This window comes from Tiliqua scincoides, chromosome 3 (assembly GCF_035046505.1).
Source record: "Tiliqua scincoides isolate rTilSci1 chromosome 3, rTilSci1.hap2, whole genome shotgun sequence".
NCBI lineage: Eukaryota > Metazoa > Chordata > Lepidosauria > Squamata > Scincidae > Tiliqua > Tiliqua scincoides.
In genome coordinates this window covers 56,538,422-56,553,876 of record NC_089823.1, presented here as the reverse complement: position 1 = coordinate 56,553,876, position 15,455 = coordinate 56,538,422, and the positions used below count along the sequence as shown (strand labels likewise).

The 15,455-nt window shown below is 45.2% G+C and overlaps 1 pseudogene; it reads right to left on the bottom strand.

Annotated features, from left to right (window-relative positions):
- Positions 1–234: 234 nt before the first annotated feature.
- LOC136645032 (uncharacterized) lies at positions 235–1,068 on the bottom strand (annotated as a pseudogene).
- Between the last annotated feature and the right edge of the window lie 14,387 nt (positions 1,069–15,455).

The window sequence follows — 15,455 nt, the reverse complement described above, 5'->3', positions numbered from 1 at the left end:
GGGTAATATATTTCTGCTGCTGGTCAGAAGTGACCGAGTGAGAGGGAAGCCCATGTTCCTTACTGGGAGCTATAACTGGAAGAATGCAGAAGTAGGGGGTGGCATGAGAAATCCTATGCAGGCATTTTGCTGATGCATAGTCATGGGCCAACTACACCATTGGCCATAATAGATACTACTACTACTACTACTACTACTACTACTACTACTACTACTACTACTTCTTCTTCTTCTTTAGTGTTTGTCCCGTGCGGTGGCGGGGTCCGCTATTTTGGGTTGGAGTCGCCATTTCTCTCAATTGCAGGCTTGGTTCTGGTGTAGGGAGGTGATATTCATGTCACCATGCAGCGTGTCAAGCCAGGGCTGCTTCGGTCAGCCCTTCGGTCATTTGCCATTGTCCTCCAATTAAAGGCCCTTCTGTGCCAGTGTATCGCTGATGGCACACAGAACATGGTCATACTATTGAAGCCGGACTTCTCTCAACTTGTTGGCAATTGGAGTGATGCCATACCGCTGCTGGATGCCATCATTGCAGACATGGTCAAAACAAGTGAAACCACTGATCCAATGCAGCATCTTTGTCTCCACGACACTGAAGTGACATTTGGCTTCTCTTGTCACCGGCCAGCACTCAGCTCCATAGAGTCCGACCGGCCGGATGACCATCTGGTAGATCTTCAGCTTGAGATGGTCGCTGATCTTCTTGATGCAAAGGACACCAGGCGTCGTGCACCACTTTGTCCATGCTGAGTTTAGTCAGTCAGTGGTCTTGTGACGCAGGCTGCTGTGAGCCACAATCATTGAGCTGAGTTGTTGGAACATCTCAGCACATGGCAGGTCAGTGCTATTTATGCAGATTGCCCTGAGCTCATTGGGGTCTGTCATCATGTACTCTGTCTTCTTGACATTGAGGTAGAGGCCAAACAATGCAAGACGGTTGCTCCAAGCTTGTACTTGCTGCTCAAGGTCCGCCTGGTTGTTGGACGTGAGAAGAACGTCATCTGCATAGAGAAGCGTCCATGGCACTGTCTTTTGCAGATGATTATATCCGTCACCATAATAGGTCATAATAGATACTCCTTGGCATTAATTTGATACCAACTTACATAGTGCTGCCATTGCCATCCCTGCCCTCCACCATTTTCCAGTGACAACCACTAGTCAGGACATGGGGCTTTTCTTTCCTTCAGTCATTGCTCAGCAGTTCCTTACTTGCCCTATACCACCCTCTGCCCCACTTCACTGGGTGCCACTGGTAATATTGAGAGATCAGTGACTTCCTATTCTCTGCTGATCCAAAAACTTAAGAGAATGAAATCCTTAAAGCAGAGTTTGGGGGCTGCTGCACCCTTCCTTCTAGTGCCCAGGACTTGTACCAGAATTAGATGTAAGTTGACAATTTGACAAGTTATGGTATGCCTCCGACGCATTCTCGGCATCACCTGGCAGGACAAAGTTCCAAACAACACAGTCTTGGAACGTGCTGGAATCCCTAGCATGTATGCACTGCTGAAACAGAGACGCCTGCATTGGCTCGGTCATGTCGTGACAATGGATGATGGCCGGATCCCAAAGGATCTCCTCTATGGAGAACTCGTGCAAGGAAAGCGCCCTACAGGTAGACCGCAGCTGCAATACAAGGACATCTGCAAGAGGGATCTGAAGGCCTTAGGAGTGGACCTCAACAAGTGGGAAACCCTGGCCTCTGAGCGGCCCGCTTGGAGGCAGGCTGTGCAGCATGGCCTTTCCCAGTTTGAAGAGACACTTGGCCAACAGTCTGAGGCTAAGAGGCAAAGAAGGAAGGCCCATAGCCAGGGAGACAGAGCAGGGACAGACTGCACTTGCTCCCAGTGTGGAAGGGATTGTCACTCCCAAATTGGCCTTTTCAGCCACATTAGATGCTGTTCCAGAACCACCTTTCAGAGCGTGATACCATAGTCTTTCAAGACTGAAGGTTGCCAACATGAGGTCAAATATCGTACACAATGAAAACACAGAGTTACGGTGATTTTAAACCATAACAAAAGCCACATTTAAACTAAAGCAACTCTTTCAGCTCAGCCCTAGTTTAAGTATCACAAAATGATTCAGGAAGATAAATGACCTCTAAAAATATAGAAGAATAAATAGCCCCAAAGTGAATGGAGTAAACAAATAATGTCGTTAATTTCAGTGCACTTCATACAAGCATCTATTTTCCTACATAATAAAAATGGTGATGTTTGTAATCAATCTTTTATAAAGCAGTTTCCACTCTCAATATTCTTAATGCATACATACACTCAGAAAGAGAAGTATGATTCAAGTTGGCAGTTTCAAAAGTATATCATCTGATTAGAGCACTGGGCATTGCTGAACCTCTTCCAAAATCACTTCCATGTACAGTTGTCACTTTAGCTTTTGGAACTAGATTCACTGAATCTAGTGACAGGCAAGGCAACTCCCAAAATGGAGCTTCCAAACCAGAGCTTGAAGAATCTTATTCTCACAATCTAGCCCCTTTCAACAGACTTCACTATCCCCATAGCAGGGCTAGCCCATCCATGAGGCCAACTGATGTGGGTTGCATGAGCAGTAGATTGAGAGTGAAAATTCAGGAATTCTGGGTGCCTTTCACCTGAAATCTACCGCCTCCCTCCAACCCATTGCCAATGCAAGTGGCAATAATCTGCTTCCTACTCACTTGAGATAATTGTCCTTCTTACCATGCTCATCATGCACTCTGTCATCAAATCCAGAAATGTGAGATATATGGTTTTATTTACAAGACAGAGCACACATTTGTACTGTGCATGTAAATAAAACAGGAAGTTCTGCTCTTCTGGGTGTCATGACAGGGTAAGGGTTTGGGCTTCTTTTTTTTTTTTCCTGTAGCACAGAGGCAGTGTGGCACAGATTGCATCTGGCCATGTTCTGAGTCATGCTGCCCCTGCCCTCCCAAACACCACTTACTTACCCCAGTTGCATTGGGGACCAATCATGGATAGCCCTTGCACAGACTGCACCTCCCATAAGTGTCTTCAGCTTTCTTCCTGTTCAGAGAAAAGAAAAGCCATGCCACACATCTCAACCTTAAAGGGCAGAAGGTCTAGACTAGAGGGTTAGAGCTGCTTAAGCCCAAAGATGACTTCAGTTCAAGATCACTGGAAGCTTCCATGTGCAGTGAGACTTTGAAGCTGACAAACTTAGCTGAGCTCTCTTGAGTGGAAGATAAGAAGAAACTGGCTGAAGCTGTTTGTCAGCATGGGAGACAACACAGCCAAAATGATAAGCAGACAGAAAAAGATTCATCTGAAACGTAGTGTGTTCTTGAAAGACATATCTTCTTTGTTTATTGTAAAAACTACCTCGGGGGTTTGGAGAATGCCTGCCCATGTAATCCATCTTGAACAAAGTCAAAGGAGCAATCCAATGACCAGAAAGGTGGTCTAGCAATACCAGTATTATAATTATTATTATTAGTAACCTTACTGCTACCTCTGCCAAAGAGGGATAAAAAAGGAGCTTGTCACTAGCACAAGGTTAAGTAAAAGTGGTGTGGAAGGCTGATTGGGTTTGAAATTGGGTGATTGGCAAATGGGCAGACTTGCAAAGACATTTAGGGCCCAATCCTATGGGTCATCAGTGCCAGCACTGAGTTCTGGCACCAGCACTAGGTGTTCTAAACATGCCATAAAGCAGGAGTCTCTAAACTTTTAGGCCAGAGGACCACATCAAATACCTGGCACGGTGATATAAATAAATTTTAAATATAAAATTTAAGACATTAAAAAGCCTCAGAAACCCAAGGCCTTCAGATGGCCCAATAACATCACTTCTGGTTTTTCAGGAAACCCAGGAAGAGATGTTTTTAGGCCTTTAGAAGGCATTCTGAGGCAAGGTACACAGCCTTCCCAGCCTTCAGAACACCCTCCAGACACAACTGGAGCACAGCTCTGGTCACATTTGGTTGAGTGGGCCAGAGGCTTGCAGGGGTCCAGAAACTTGCCATGGGCTGAATAGAGGCTTGTTTTGGGCTACATCTGGCCCCTGGGCCGGGGTTTGGAGACCCCTGCCATAAAGCACATTTATGGCACTATAGGAATAAGGAGTACTAGTGCCAGGCCAGCACTGAGAGGAGGACACCACACAGCCACCAGAGGCAGGTAAGACTATGGGGTGGTGGTATGGTCTATTGGGGTGGGAAAGGTGTTCCAGGGTGGTGGGAGGGTGGAACAGGGAGGGGCCAGGATGAAAGGGGGGTGGGATTGGCGGAAGCCTCCTCCACCAGATCCTATCTGTGTCAGGTTGAAAAGCCCGTCACAGAGGATCTCAAATGTGTGCTGGCAAAATAGCCTGTGCAGACTTGAGAAGCCCTGTTGCGGGGCCTGGAGCTTTCCTCGGCGAAAGGGGATGAAATCTTGAGCCCAATCTTGAGCTTCCCTGCACCCACTGGAGCCCTGGCACCAAAGTGGCTACTGCTGTATCCAACAGGTGCCAGGAAGCTGCCGGGAGTCTCCTTGGACAAAAGTCCCCTTCCCCTGGAGAAAGCCCCAAGCCCCACATTGGTGCTTCTCAAGTCTGCACCGGCTATTTTGCTGTTGCAGATGTGAGAGACTCCAAGTTGGGCCTTCTGGCTTGACGTGGAGTTCAGGATATGGCGGAGCAGAGCTATTTGCATTGCTATTTGCAAAGATTATTTTATTGCATTGTGTACAGGTGACCAAATGGGCACATATAATATTTTATTATAGTTTGAATTAACAAAGAAAATTCAAGCTCATAGTTTCAGATTGCGCAGTCTACAGTTCTAATCAGGCCAATATGTATGCAGCTAAGAAACTCCTTTCTCAATTAAAAAAAAAATAGTCACTAATTTTAGATAGGTGTTACTATTCATCAGTGAACTCAGATATTTGATGCTGGAACAGTCCAATCAAATTATAATTAACCTTTCAGACTATAAAATCAGCTATTAGGGCCTAGATTTCATGTCATTCTGTCTGAAATTTGCAAGTACAGGATTCTTCATACATTGAAGAATGTCTCTTTATGAGAAAAAAGAAAAGGGGAGCACTGAAAGCAGACTGTGTTTTGTTCTATAAGGCTAAGTGAAAAACAAAGCCTGAGGTTCATCTCTTTCCCCAGTGACCAAACCTGTGGCCTCCATCGTAGCCATGAACAGTTGTAGCCAAGGAACTGCTGACTGATGAAAGACTTACATTATCAAGAAGTCCAAGAATAGGATAAAATATATCCAAGAATGGAGTGGTTCTCTCTCTCCTCTAGCTAATGCTTTAGCAAGTGTCTAAATTGCAACTCAGTATATTGGGACATTTTTCAAAAGGGGCTCTTGAGCCAAGATGTAGGGATTTGTGATGTGGACATGTAACAGAGCACTAAGAAGATTATTTCAGTGCGCCAAATCTTTGAAAACAGTAAATGCAGAGTTAATTTCATACATTAGTCATGAAATGGCTAGAGGTGTTCTTAAACATTTTTACTTTTCACAGATTTAATTTTTTTGACAAAAATGAGAAGTGCAGAAAGTGGTGTTGTGTGTTTTTATTCCAAGGGTGCCTTTTTTTAAAAATAAATGAAAATTATAAACTAAAATCGCTTTAAAATTGTACTAGCTAGGTGATGTAGGTGGAATAGTGTCAGCAGATGCCCCCAGAGTCATTACCCATGTACTTCCTCAATTCAATCCAACCTCCCTATAGTTACCAATATGTAGAAGTATTAGAAAATGGTTTTATTTTTTCACAGATTTCAGAATTTTATGTTTTCTTACAAAAATGAGAAGTGCAGAAAGCTGTTCTTTGTGTTTTTTCATTTCGTTATTGCATCTCTACAAATGGCTCAAGGTGTTGCCATTTGATTACTTACATCTGAATATGTCAACTGTTTCTCAGATTGCAATCCTATCCACATATTCCTGGGAGTAAGCTCCATTGACTGTAATAGGGCTTACTTCTGAGTAGACATGCATAGGCTTGGGCTCTCAAACAGAAGCTTATGACCAGAATTAGGATAATTCTCTGGAGGCTGGAGAGGACAGCTGAAGGTCTGCAGTGTGGTGCAGAGGCTGGTCTAAGTGACTTCCTAAGAAGTTGATCAAGCCAGCAGGTTGGCTACTGCAGCACGGTGCACCGCAGCATTACTCTGCGCATATTTCCTTGCAGCATCCTTAAATTGCTTCCTCCTTTTAGTATTGGTGTATCTGGCACAACGTCTGGGAGGTGCCTTCTTGGAGAAAGGAAGATGTGATAGCTATGAGAGGTGTGAGGTGGAGTCAGGCTGAGGGAGAGGTGGTGTGGTGAACACTTCTTTAGTTCACATGGCAGGTACACATCAAAACGGCCCCTAGAAAGGTCCTGCACAAAGTGTAGCCTTCTCACAGGGTGACCTTCAGCACTGAGACTCTTAGAGTTCCCCATTGCCATAAACCTTGAAGATGAACTTGAACAGTTGCTCAGCCACCACCAGCTCACATAAACCACTCACATAAGTAAAAGGCCAGATCACATAAGCCAGATACTCAGTGGAGCTGGTGTAGCTGTCCCCCTCGCTGTCATGGGGCATGATGGATAACTCCTTCCAGTTTCCACTATGTGTCTCATGATGAGCTCACACACCTCCCTTGCCATTAGCTGAGTGTCATACATGAGATAGGAGAGGAACCAGAACAGGTGGGATCTGTCTTCTGTAATGGGGACAATAGTGCAAGGCACTATCTCCCCATTAACATTTAAATACTCATTTCAATGGCCAGACCAACTGAAGCCCAACATTTCTGCCCAACATTACATATATGCAACAAGGATCAAATGTGTACACCTGTGGGCTGGGCAGAAATGGGTTAAATTGAGGGCCCTTCAACTGTTATTTACAGTAACTACAGTCAAGAGAAAATACCTCCTGTGAGGGAAGCTAAACTGCGCCACACAACTCTTGGGCCAGCAAGGCCTAGGTAATAGAGAGGGTTCTATAGTTCACCCCCATATTTAGATTCAGTTGATCAGGATGAAATCCTGAATTATGTTTTTAAGAACCTGCTTGGGTAACCTTTGTAAGCAAAAACCGAGTTGATATCTCATTGCGCTTAAGAAATATTGAGGAATCCGTGAAAACATATTTTATCCCTTTTCAACTCCTTAGGGGTAGAATTTCTAAAAATCCTTCTTAGTAGGTCCTTATGTCATGAAAGAAATATACTCTCCCCAATTTCATGTTTCTAGGTCCAGGGGTTTGGGCTGGGCATTGATGAGTCAGTCGGGACATTTGTTTTATTATATATATTCTAATTTATAAATGGCACAAATAAGCAACTAATGAAACTGTATGCCAACTGTTAAGATATCTCATTCTGCTACAGAACCGATATTGGGTTTGTAATCTTCCCTCACAGACATAATGGACAGATGGCTTTCAAGAAGACCACAAAACATGTGTGAATTATCAATTTTTCATAAAAAGCTAAATCATATACTGCAACTAGAAACTCCTTTCAAAATCATTTAACACAAAATCCTTATTTTTAGGGCTGAATAGGTTATTGACTGATCAAGTATAGAATACCAGTGACAAGGCTGGCCCTTCTATAAGATTGCCTGAGGTGGTCCTCTCAGGCAGGGGACTGAGTAGGGCTCTTGCCACCCACCTATGTCCACCCATCCTTCTCCATCAAGTGCTCCAGCCCACCATCCTTCTCATCTCTACACATCTGCTCCACTCCCCTTTTCCTTTATGAGACTACGGAGTGGGAGGGGCAGGAAAGACCGAAGCTATAGCTGGTGACACCTCAGGCCAGGAAGATTGGGGCTTGTGGTCAGGGTCAACCTCAGGAGCTGCATGGCTCAATGCCAAACATTTTTGCAGGGCTTCCACCCCCAGTGATCCCCCACTCACAGACAGCGGCAAGACTAGGGCCTGTGATGTCCTGTACATAGCACAGCACCTAGAAGTAGATGGCAGTGATGTTATGACCATCACCAATTGCTTTTGAGGGGCAATGTTGGCCCAGAGCCAGGATCAGGTGGGCCGCAGGAGAGCTCTGCTCAGTGCACCAGCCTCTGCATGGAGACTTACCTCCTTGCAAAGCGTTGGCTGAAGCTGCGAGTGACCTGCTCTCCGCCTCAGTACAGAGCACCCAATGTGCAGAACCCAATTGTGTCAAATTGGTGCAATCAGGCTAAAACCAGCCCTGCTTGCAGTTCCTGACCTGTGGATCCTTTAAGTACTGAACTAGTTATTGTGGAATAACAAATGCTGTGCAATTTTTTTTAAAAAATGAAATAAATTTTGAATTGTGACTCTGTGAGAGACATGAAAGTACAATGATCAAGGCTGATGGCGTGAATTAAATAAGGTAATGCGATTAACTCTTCAGCAGTTCAAACACTTAAAGGATGTGGCAGTTATCTGCAGCATGGAAACTTATACTACTCAAATATGCCTTTGAAATGTTGACATATTAAGGCTATAATCCTATGCAAACATACCTGGATATATATTCCATTAGAAGAACTGAGATTATATTAAAACTCTTTTACATATGCCTGCATCTCACTTGATTACTTGGATGTACATGAACTGATTTCAATGAGAAGTGTTGCTTTGGATGCTATAGAAGTTCTGTCTGCTGTTTTGTGTGTAATAACCCATCTACACATGCAAGGAATCACTTGATGTCATTATAATTAAGTAGTGAACAACATGCATGTGTAAAGCTTCCTTCAGTTTCACACAGATGTCTTTCGGATTGCTTTGCACAACATTAAATGTACTACTCGAGTGTAACTCAGAGTAATGTTCATTGTCCTTGAGCTGTGCAATGCATTTTTTATTTCTCAGACCTACTTTAGAAGTTCAGACTTACTAAAGTGGGAAGAAGTATGAGTGTCTTGCACTCCCTCCCTGCCTTCTTTGTAATGATGGAAACTGAGGTTTATGCGTCTGACTCAGTGGGAATGAAGTTGTTCTCCTGATGTATTTCAACTATCGAAAAGAAGTGCAAAAACAGATATGACAATTTTTCTTCCTTCCGCACCTTCAAACAGCCTGGCTCTCTGCATTCTAACACACATTGTAAAAAATGTGATGGAGTGGCTCAGGCTGTAGCTGTGCATTACCATAGCTAGACAAACATCATAAAGTGCAGTGCAGATTGCAGGCAAATTATACTGCCAGTGTGGGCTTTGTACTAAAAGGCCATTAATACCTCTGGAAAGTCTGTGCGTGGAGAGTGAAGTTCATCCATAATCACTTGTGTATTTAAGATTGTAATTTCATTTATGTTCTGCACCTGAAGTTGTCTCGGAAGAGCAAATTAGAGAAGCAAAGTAGACACGTGGAACATTCCAGAAAGATAGTTCTTTAAATGAACCTCTGTGTGTGTGTGTGTGTGTGTGTGTGTGTGTGTGTGTAAGCTATAGGGGCCAGGTTTCAGCTATGTAAATTGGTTCTGTTCCCCCTCCCCTTTTTAGGATGATTTACCTAATTTGAGGAATGGCCATCATACGTATATTATCACTTAACAATTAGGTTACCTTATAATAGATTTATGGGCAGTAACAATGATCAACCTACACACACTAGTTAAATATGAACGATTAAATGTATATTATAAAATGAATTACAGGCTAGAATACCTGTCTTCTTTTATTCTTTAATCTCGCTTAACCATTTTTATTTAATTTCCTGTATAGTTTCAGAATTACGTTAAGAAAGATTTTTTATTTTTTTCTCATTTGCTTTTAACTTTTTCTTAAACATATAAAAATAGGATTCTGGCACCAGGAGCTTGGTAATAGCAGCAGAAGATTCTCCCACATGAGAACTGACTGCCCAATCCTAAAGGGCAGCCCAATCCTGAGCTGCCCAAAGGGCGCCGCTAAAGTAAAGGCGCTTGTGTAAGGCATGCAGCCTTCACGAGTGCCTAGGATCCTGTGGAGTGGAGCTCCATGGATCCTCCTCCTGCCCACCCCTGGGCACGCCTCTGGCACGCCCCCCTCCCCGCGTCGCGCTGGCCTCCCTGCCCCCCAGAACTCCCCCGTCCCTACTCCATTCCCCATTCCGCAGCCCGGTGGTCGCAGGCACCGCTGAGCTGTGGAATGCGGGCACCCGCTGGGCGGTGGCTCAGCGCTGGCCAGAACTGAGCCACCTCCGGCAGGAGCCCAGCAATGAGCTCCGCAAACGTGCCTTATGGCACGTTTGTGACTGTGGTTCGTGTCTCGGAGGCGCAGCGTGGACCACAGGATTGGGCTCTGAGGCAGTAGAGTCACATCGTGGGAATACAGCAGCACCTTGGAAACTGAAGTGACCGAAGATTTGAACTGACACTAAGACAGAAAGTGTAAATGAAATTGACTGGGAGGGAATCAACGGTGGATGATGTGAGGCTGAGGAGAAAGCAGAAAATGGAAAAGGCAGAAGCTGTTCTTTCTCACGATTACATTAACTTTCCTTCTGTTGCTATTGGATGTATCCTGTCTATATCTTCTTCTTCATTCAATAATCGGAAATGTTGCAGCAGGTATATTTTCAAATCATAGGCCTGTTTCTCAAATTTTGTCCTACATGTGCATAAATTGAACATCCTTCAGGGCCCAGTTCTATCCCCCTGCCAGTTCATAGCACACAGTGCTACTACCAGAGTACATGCTATGAGGAGTACTCATATATGGCCTGGAAGAGGTAAGCAAAGATTTTCCTTACTTACCTCCCTTACTTACCGCCTGGTCTCTAATGGAGCTCCTTGCCAGCTCTTTATTTATGCATAGTTGCTGCTGAGATCCTTCTGCCCCAAAGAACCTGACCTGGGCATTTCCTGCCCCTGCCCCATTCCCTGCCCCGTTCTTCTCCAAACCACCCCCACCTCCGATCTATCTACTCCCATGAAAGATGAAGCCGTTCTGTGGGCTAATGGCCCTTACATCAGGCCTCCATCCATTTATGCTGGCATGCAAATCCCATAAATGATGGAGCAGTGTTTTTCACAGTTGCTCCAGGACTTAGGGCTATGGATCATGAGATGCATATTTCATTTGCCCTTCAGGCAAAGTAACAGAACAAATGCAGTTGTAGTGAACTTGTCCTCAAGGTGCCCTGTAAGGCCCTGGTATGAGATCCACCCCTGTAAGACCTGATAGAATTGAGCCATTCACTGGGAGATATGCTCATACTTTCCCCCTCTATTTAATTTTTGACATAAATACATAACGTGTGCAGGAAAAATGTCAGTTCAAATTTTAAAAAGAATAAAATAACCTTATTTGCAAACTGTATTGTAAATTATTTCAAACTGTATTGTAAACTGTATGGCAAACCTACCATTAAGTAAACGGGGCAAATGCCCCAGGCGTGCTTCTCTAGGACTGCGTGGGAAGCCTGTTTGAGGCACAGTTGCGCTGCAGGTGAGTGTGGGGGGTGGCGGCTTTGTGCTGGGTGGTGCCAAAGCGGACCTTTGCCCCGGGGTGCCTTGAGGACAGGTCCGCTACAGCAGTATTTGTCCTGTCACTATGACTGAAGGGCAAATGAAACACGTATTCAGATGAGCCATTTTCTATTTGACTATTCCAGTGGTTTTCAAACATTCTAGGAGAGTTTGAGTCAACCACTCTGAGTCATTGCAGGGGCTGGGGAAGGCAGTGACGCGATCCACAGGATCGCGCCACTCAGGGGGCTGCAGGGGCTTGGCTGTACTTACCACAGCCTCCCGGGGGTGCGGGGAGCCCTGCGCGAGTGTCTACAGGGCTCCCCCATGCTCCAAAAGTGAAAGTGGAGCAATCGCACTCCACTTCTGGTTTAGCGGAGGCGGGGCGCGATTGCTCCACTTTCACTTCTAAAGCATTGAGGAGCCTTGCAGACACTCGTGCAGGGCTCTCCGCACCCCTGGGAGGCTGCAGGAGGCTCTGGTAAGTGCAGCCAAGCCCCTGCAGCCCCCTGAGCGGCACGATCCTGGGGATTGCGTCGCTGCCTCCTCCCTTCCTCCTGGCTGCCCCTGCCCCTTAAGGGGAAATTTGCCAGGGACCTCAGGCTGGGGCGTCACAATGCCCCAGTTTGAAAAGCCCTGGACTATTCCATTAAGTAGAGTATAAATGGTGCCAAGTAGGAAAGCAAAACCCTGTGCCCATCCCACTATGATTCTACATTCAAAATGAGTTTAAATTATGCCTGAAATTCCTAAAGTCAGTCCATCCATGAGACTGCCTGAGGCTATGGAGAGAGTCTAGACCACCACTCTCTTGTGCACTCCCTCATCTGCTTCACAGCCCAATCCTATGCATGTCTACTCAGAAAGTAAGTCCCATTAGAGTCAATGGGGCTTACTCCCAGGAAAGTGTGGATAGGATTGGGCTGTCATTCTTGTCTTCCTTTCAAGCAGTGGGTGAAAGAGCAGTAGCAGCAGAGACAGCAGCTGGCACACTGCTGGATAAGGGGAGTATATGGTGTGCTGCCTCAGGTGCTGGGAGGTCTTGGTGTGGCCCTGAGAGTTCCACACCAAAGAAATAGAAATGTTTTTGTCCATCTGCTTCACTTCCCTTTGACTGCACAGAACATTTCAAATCCACAAGGGAACAAACTGTTTTGCTTAAAAGTGACCTGAAGTTATGATGCTTGACAAAACAAATTAGGAAAAGAATGACATCTAGCAGAAGTGAAAAGCAATGAAAGCCTCAGCTATGGAGAAGAAAGATGCACTTGGAAATTGATTTTGTTTCAGAGCCTTGACTGCCTGCAACTGTACTAGGCTTACATGTGCTGGAATGAATAGTCTAATGGTGCAATCCTATACCAAAGTAGTGTTGGCTTGTAGTGGAAATGCGGAAGATCCATCGAGGAGATAGTGTGGTGTCAGCAGTGGCCCCTTGTTTTGATGGATCTGAGAGGTATGGGGTTAAAACCAGAACTTTGGATTGCAATGGGTGTGGTTCACAGCTGCAGTCAAGCTGAGTTCTTGAGGACCTTGGAGACAAAAGTGATGTTTGTCCAGGGAAGAGGCTTCCTGGTACTGCAACTGGAGAAACTGAACTGAAGAGAGGAAGGAAGGCTCTGCAGCCTGAAACAGCAAGTTCAAGGCCTGCCATGAGGTAGTATTGCTGGGACTGCAGGGACAGAAATCCTCCTTTTGAGTTAAGTATAGTTCTTGGGAATGTTTATGGAAAGCTTGTGATGTAATAATAAGATTTGCTGATTGCTTTCACACTGAATTCAATTGTGTCTTGTACACAATCATTGTTTTTTCTGATAAGAGGAGCTAATTAGGCTAAAGTGGACATCAAACTTCTAAAGGGATTTAAGGAAGAGTGACCAGATACACTGATGAAGCCTGTTCCCTTAAATCCAAGTATGTAAATACAGTGGAGGACAGAGTGCCTATACCTTTAACTGTTGTATAGAAGAGGGAATTTTGGCAGGTGTGGCTTTTGAAACCCATCCATGTTGAGCTGCACCTGCCAGAATGTCCTCTTCTATACAATGGTTACAGGTATAGGCACTCTGTCCTCCACTGTATCTGGTCACACCTGGATTTAAGGGAACAGGCTTCATCAGTGTAATGTCCATCATATCATAAGCCCATCCAGCACAACATGGGATGGGGAAATAAGAACTTGTACTACTCCATGTTGGTACAGCCCACCTAGTAACTCCACCCAGCATCCATGGAAACTCTGACACCATCTATCCTTTAGTAGTAGTAGTAGTAGTAGTAGTAACTTTATTGTCATTGTGCTACAATACAACAAAATTTATGCACCTTTGAGATACAAGCATAAATATATACTACAATTCCAATAATTACACTCTTCATCAGCCCTATGTTGACCAAGGAGTCAATTGCTGCTACCTGCTGTTCCTGGGTGTCCTTTTAAGACATGTGGAATGTGTACATGGAGGAACCAACTATTGCAGGAACCAACCACAGTGGCTAATGGCACAACTCAGTGGAATGGAATGAAAAGGAGTGAAACATGGTTAAAGGTAATGGTAAAGGTAAAGTTGACAATGGACAACTTTACAATTCCGTAGCTGGGAAGGAAAATCAAAGCCAATGTGATGAATGTGTTCTGGGATCACTCTTAACAAAACCCTAATTGTCCTTGACTCACCAGCACATACACCTGGCACACACAAAAAGGAGAACAGATAGATGCTTTAAGCACATCATCAATTTCACTGCACATGGGACACAGTGGGCTTTACAGGCTGATAGCTGGGCTGGCCTTGTGATGAAGCGCCATGAAATGTTTGCATCAGTGGCAAATTAACCTAAGTGGCAAATTCTTTGTTTTACCTCATACATCCTCGTTCAGCATCTGGCAATTGCGAGCCATTCCTCAGTGTTCCAGGCACTGCCCCTGCCCAGAGAACAGAAGCCCGTCTGCATGCACGCAAACTCACCGCCCTGCACAAGGGCTGGGTGGTAGCAGAGTGGGAGTTGGAATAATGTTTGCCAAGACTGAGAGCATGTTGCTGTCACCACAGTCTTTTTGATGTTGCTCTGTTCCCCAATGCTTTTTCCTTTTCCTGTGTAGCTGGCTGAATACTTCTGATTGGGGGGGCAGTACTGATGACTTTGGAGTTCCCAGAGGGGGCACATTACAATGTTTTTCAGGGCACTTCAACATGCTCTGTAAGCGGCCCCTCCCTGTCACCATCAGATCCATTCCTGGTGGCCATAGCAAAGTGGAGCTATTGCTCCTGCTTTGCTCTTGCAGCTGGGAAGGGCTCCAACACTGAAGGGGAGAGGCAGCTTACATGGTGCATTGAGGCACCCTGCAAAACATAGCACTGAGCCCACCTCTGGGAATGCCACTGACTCATGATGGTGGGAGGGGGCCTGATTTCCAACTTCTTTGAATAAGTAAGAAAGGAAAGGCAGAGTGGAGCTGAAGCAGTCAGCTGAACTTGTGCTCTGCTTCCTGTCCAGCCCAAGACATCAGCTTCCCTGATGCCTGAGTGAAATGGGCAGGCTCCATGCTGAGGAGAAAAACTGCAGAAGAGAATGTGTATGCACTAATACAGGTATACATCCTTGCTCCTCTACTCCTTTTGTTGTGATCTCTTCAAGTCAGGCTGTGGAAAGAGTCTGTCAGTCAAGGATAGGTGCTCTTTAAGTGCTTCTTTTTGGACTCAGCTGTACCCATCTGCCACCTTCTCTCACCTTTCAGGACAATTCCCAGTGCGAGGCAAAAGATGTGTGCCTGTGTTTCTGTCATTGGAGGTACACAGGAAGCTCCACCTTCAGCCACATCTCCCATGTGCCTGTTATCACTGAATTGTGCTAAATAAATGGAAAAAATGGCCTCCTTGTGGTTACAAGAGTGGTCCTACAATGTATGATTACACCACATGGTTGCACCTCCCACACAGCTGAAATACTTGTGCAGGGGAAAGGGGGAAGAGACATGAAGCACAGGGAAACCAATGTCTTTTAAATAACTGAGGACCCAATCTTATCCAACTTTTCA